Consider the following 6545-nt stretch of genomic DNA (forward strand, 5'->3'; position numbering starts at 1 on the left):
GTTGAAATATTCTGATGCATGTTATGTTGGTAAGTAATGATTTCTTCAGTACACTGCCTGAAAAAAAATTAGTCACTCACTGCCGAAGAATTGTTTCTTTTGCTAGAGTCACTGCCTATTCCAACTACAAAAAGTCTCTGGGACCAAATATTTATTTTCTAAATCAGACCTTTAAAATAAAGGGTTTTTTTTTAATGTTACGGTATACTCTTGATATCTCAAAGTTGATGGGACGCTAAAAGATTTTCGAGGTAACAAGTAAATATGTTTCCAAGAAGCAGAAAAATATATTCTAAAATATTACTCTAAAAAGTAGAGTCATGAAACGTAAGTATAACTACTAATAAATATGAATGAAATGATAGTTGACTATAATTCGAAATACAACAATGATAATTTTATTTTTGAAAGTAAGACAAAACTAATTGTAAGACAATGCATTAAATACAAAATAATTATTGTACAGTAAATTTACTGTGTGATTTTTCCAAAAAAACTCAATTTCTGTTTTTAAAAAAAAAATTCGACACAACAAGGATTTCAGAAGAAACTCTTCGACATAGGAATTCAGATGGATATATAATGCTATGGGGAAAAAAAATTTTTGACATAACAAGGTTTTCGAGTTATCGAAGTTCGAGTTACCGAGAGTATACTGTATATCTTTGTATGTTTATTTTTCAGTACATGACTTTCTCATTTCCATTAATTCCTTACTATTATAAGAAGCCATGTTATAAAATATGTCAAACAAATACTTTTTTCTCTCTTTATTGAAATGGTTATAATGTGTTGAATGGTGTTACTTTACAGCTTTGCTTGTTATGTGCTGTAATTGCTGCAAATGTTGAAAGTTTAGTTTTAAGTGTTATTCGAATAAACTTTTGTGTTAACCAATAAGTGCATGTGTGATATTAATTGTGACTTTCGAATAACTTACATAGAATGAAGAGACAAACTTTTTTCAATTTTAATTTGACTCAAGTCCTGTAAAAACTATTGACGTAGATCAGAACTCATTCAAACTGAAATATAAATAAATAAATAAATTCCTGCAAATTTAACTTGAATAAAAAAATAGGTCTGGAATATGAAGCTAGTACTTAAGAGAGATATTTTAAAATTAAACACAAAACAAAATATATCAGTGTTCAGGAAATTTCGTTGATTGAAGAAGTTGATGAATTTACTAACCAAATTATTAGACACTCTATAAGATTCTATGTAAAATTTTATATATCAGGTGATACTGTACTGCAGTGTTTCCCAAACTTATAACTTTTGCGCACCCTTTCTAAATTTTTCGTAACGCTGTGTACCACTAATAAAAAAAATGAATGTATTTTTTACTGTAAAAAAATTGCATAAAAGTTAAGAATCACAACTGACTGTTGACACCACTAATTATTAACTGTTAACTCGGCAAAAAATAGGCAATAGAAAAATAGGTAATCGTAAATTTTCATGGCTTACTTTGCTTTTAAGAAAAATATTTTGAAATTTTCGTTTGTTGCAAGATATTTCGCATAAGAACGCGTACCCGTACTAAACTGTTCCGTACCCCAGGGGGTACGCGTACCACACTTTGGGAAACACTGCTGTACAGCTTTGTTGTTTTTACGCAAATGAAACTGGTTTGCACTTGTCTACATTCGTGTATCAATTGGATAAATTAGACGATATATAATATAAGTTCGACGATTAGATAAATTAAGCGATATATTATATAAATAAGGAATATTTATTATATCATGTATAATATTAGTATGTTATAATAATTCAACCAAATTATCAAACCCGTTGTAGTTTTTTTATAATGACATGATTTGCACGAGTTTATAGGCAATACTTTTCTATTTAAACATACATGTAATGAGTTTTTATTCAGGAGATTTGTTATATACTTCCTATTTGTATTTATTTTCAACGTATTGCATTACAATGTTAACCCACTGATACATGAACGTAAACAAGTGCAAACCGGTTTCAGTCGTGTAAAAGCAATAAAGCTGTATAGTATCACCCGATAATTAGGATTTTACATAGAATCTTACAGTGCGTCTAATAATTTGGCATTGGACTGTACTATTAGTTCAAGAAGTTGAACGGTGATTAGTGTATTTTCATCTGCCCATATATTATAACAGTGCGATGTAGGCAGGAGTGATGCAGATATTAATCAATACAAACTGCTTCAATAAAGAATTAAAATTCGTTAAATAATAAAAATATTTTATTTCAGAAATATTGAATCCAAAATAAAAACTGATTCATTTTTGCATACATATAAATTAATGAATTTGGAAAATGTTCCAAAAGGTGTGGCTGCAGGGCTAAGCCTAACAGGACACCTGCTACGTACACCAAGAAATCAAAAATGGGAATCCCTTGTGCGTTAGCATAGTTTTCGCCAAGGAAGGCGATGGAATCCATGTATAGGCTATTAATTGATTAAATTTAATGCCAAGGCTCTTTTTCTTAGCCTCAAGCATTCAAATATGCTGGCGGAAAAAACGTTAGAAATAATAGCGAATTTTTAACGAATCCAAAACATCAGCAACCCTATAGCGGTTTTCGAATTCTATGCTTTAGGCAGATGTAGAGGGAATCTCAAAAAAAAAATAGATTTTATTCCTCACTAAATTCAAGGTTATGGTATAAAAAGATTAAAGATTATATTAATGTTCCTTATTTATTGAAAAAGGATTAAATGAGATAATGATTTAGTTTTTAAATGTTAGGAAATATGTTACGCATATTTTAGCATGACAATCAGAAATTAAATGATGAGTAAAAGACATTTTCAAATTTATATTTAACATTCAATATCACAACGATGCATTAGAAAGGTTTTTAAAATATGAGTAACTGTTTCCTTAATTCACTTATATCCGCATTCAAAAATTCATTTTATTACTGCTAGTTTATCGTTGGACACATTAAAACGAAAAACTCTCATATGATTGACTTTTTGGAGAGAAAAAAAATATTTTAAACTTTTTGAAGAGATTAAGACTTTCTTATAGGTGCATTTTTTATACAATTACTTAACATCCTAAATATATCTTTATGCAATATTGGATTTGTTTGTGTTTCGTCATTGTTAAAAGACAAAACCAATACGGTTTAAATCCACTATATATTGAACCCGGGACATATATAGTCAATATTCGATAGCAGTGAGCGTTTTTAGTGGCTCCATCTGAACTGTCGCTTAAATGTCATTCCATGCGCTCATAGTGAACAGCTAAAAAATTGGTACTTCATTTATAGTGGACTCAAATTTATTTTATATAAATACTAGGGAGCTAAGCTCCCTGATCGCCAACTCCAATCTTTGCTTTGGAATAGTTGCTGCTTCTTGCCATAAAACAGTTGAAATTATTCAACTAAAAATGTAAGTATTAAAAAGAACACTTGTCCCGCCACTTCCAGCGTCCAATAAGATGTGATACTATTAAGGCCTTACGTAGATAACAATTAATTTTGCTAATATGTACTACTGTTATTATGGTAAATTGTGCAGTTTTAATGAGAAATATACGACAGCTTTTCATAGTTTCAGAAAATATTTTTCCAGTGGTACCAAGGGGAGTGAACAACTATTTTAACGAATTAAAATAACTTTTTCCCGCCACTACTTTTAAACCGTAAATTAAAGTTCATATAAAGAAATCATCATGCACCAAAATACTTATCAAGGTAGAATAAAAACTCAATTTGTTTTTAAAATTTTAGTTTGCTGCTATTAATAAATGTATTTCGCGCAAAACTCAAGTGAACAAGGGTTATGTAATAACTACCAAATATACTAATATAGGTATAATAGTATAGGTATAATAGTATAGGTTTAATAGTATAGGTATATTTTTAAAACTGCACCATTACTAACAGTTTTGATACTGTAGAAATAAGTGTCTTACGACCCCTTTGTAAAGGATTTGTACCGGATTAAATTACTTAATAAGGGAAAATTTTGACTATCATGTGTTCTCCGCGTACAATGTCATCACGACAAGAGATGCTAAATACAGTTAATCTCTATTCTGATTGGATGAAGGAAGAAAATTATGTTTTGTTAAATATAATAACATAAACTCATCGAGAAAGGCGACAAATACAGATAAATAAAGAAAATGAAATTGAAGAGTGGAAAAACCAGGTAAGTGACATTTTAAGTGAGACTATCCTTAAATAACAAAGAAAAGATAAGGTCTCGGTACTATTTTATCACCAATTTATTATAAGGCGGAACTTATAATTCTTTGTATTATTTTATTTTCATCAGCTTAATTTGAAAATGAAAATTTTGCAAGCATACTGAAAGCTAATCTGGATTAGTTATGTTGAGGTTAAAGTAGAAGCAAAACTAATTCTACTACCTACATTGATGCTACCACTTTATGTAATTTTCACTGATTCATAATAACCTCTAAAAATGTCACTTACCTGGCTTTTCTACTACCATCTTCAATTGGGTCGATATATGCTTTCGTAGTGTTATTCAGTATAGAATAATTTATTCCTATATTCACCTTTTACGAAGAACGGGTATTCAGTCAGTAAATAAACAAAATAAAAAAAATGAAAGAAAATATTATAAATTATAGTTTGTCTACGATAAGTACTCCCCCCTCTATAATGTCTGAGGCCGTCTGCTGCTATGGAAACAAAAATAACTCAATTTACAGAGGGTAGCTCTCTTCACTCTAGGCCTAACACAATAAACGAAAGAAAACGATTTCCTTTCTCTCGCCGATCCGAGCCATGACCTGTCCTATACAATGACCCCACACCCCTACTTGAAATAGTTATACCTCGTTACCATAGTCAGACAAATGGCATGGGGAGTTCTTACTTTAGACAAACTATACATACCATTTGAATCGATTTTTTTTTTTAAATATAGAAGTTTCATACGAGATAAATATTTTTTCTAAAAAATATAACATTCTATAAAATATAACATATTCTTCTACAAAATATAACATAGCTCTAGATTCGTAATATTTAAAATTACTTTTCATCGATTATTCTGCACATTGCACATTTTTGAGTTAAAATTTTCTTCTAAAACAATACATTATTTTTTTTTTTTTTAGAATACAGGTTGTCACTCATTTCGTTACAATTAACATATTAAATGTTTTTATATAAAATTATAATAATTTGATATTCTACAAACAAAATTATGTTTTCTTTTTTAAAAATATATATATAAACTTTTAAGGGAAAAAAAACAGAGGTGAATGAGAGGCCACTTTTGGGAGTTGGAGTGAGGAAGATATTGAGCCACATATTTTTGTTTTATTTTCTAAGAAAATGCTTTTTTGCAAGTCATTCAGGAAAATTTTAAAAGTAATTAAAAATTTTGAGGAATTGAAAAGTTTTAAAAAATGGATTGAGAGATTTTCTAAAAAAAAAGCATATTTTTTTTTAAAATATAATTTATTATATTATTTAAATTTAAATATATGTATTAAAAAATTATATTTAAATTTAAAAAATATAATTTTTTTTAAATTTAAATATTACTATTTCAGAATATTTTTGTTATTTAGTAAGAGAATTAAAAAAGGAAGAAAAAAATTCCTCTTTCCAAGAAATAAAAATAAACGAAACGGTATAAATCATGTTTGTCAATATTTTAACTTAACTTTAACTTCTGAGGTTTAATACGATAGGAATTCAATTAGAGAGACAAGAAAAAGGAAGCCCCCTTTTCCTGAACAAACAGGAACTGAAAATAAGAACTCTGATGTCAAATATTTGCCATTATTATCATGAATTCTAATACCCGTGTCCTTTGGTTTAATAGTTTAAGCAATAAATTTGGTAAATGAAATTATCTCTTCTACAACCAACGAGAATAGAAAGAAGAGGCTTGATCTAAAAGAATTTTCATTTGAAAATCCTTTTGGATCAAATAGAATAAAACAGAATAGCGGAATAGAAAGTGGAAGTTAAACAAATTAATGAAAATGTTTCAAATAAAATTGAAATAATGATAAAAATAAAAAGCAATAAAAGTGCTTGAAACAAAATAAATTAAGAGCTACAATCTATTTTGTTTTATATATTAGACGAGACGTATAAAATAATTTATATATTAGACGAGATTTTAAGTACAGACCCTGGCCAAATTATTAAACGCTCTATAAGATTCTATGTAAATTCTTAATTATCAAATTATACTATACAGCGTTATTGTTTTTATGCGACTGAAACACGTTTTCACTAGCTTACGTTCGTGTATCAAATGGTTAACATTGTAATACAATACGTTAAACATAAATACAAATAGGAAGTATATAAAAAATCTCCTATATATAAACCCATTACATGTATGTTTAAATATAAAAGTATTGCCTATAAACTCACTCCTGCTAAACTTATAATTATTAAAAAACTACAGTGCGTCTAATAATTTGATCTATTTGTTATAATTTACTAATATAATACCTGATATAATAAATATTCTATATTTATATAATATATCGTCTACTTTATTCAATTGTCAAATTTATATTATATATCGTCTAATT

Source organism: Parasteatoda tepidariorum, chromosome 10, assembly GCF_982258835.1.
Source record: "Parasteatoda tepidariorum strain Cologne lab strain chromosome 10, Ptep-v5.0, whole genome shotgun sequence".
Taxonomy (NCBI): Eukaryota; Metazoa; Arthropoda; class Arachnida; order Araneae; family Theridiidae; genus Parasteatoda; species Parasteatoda tepidariorum.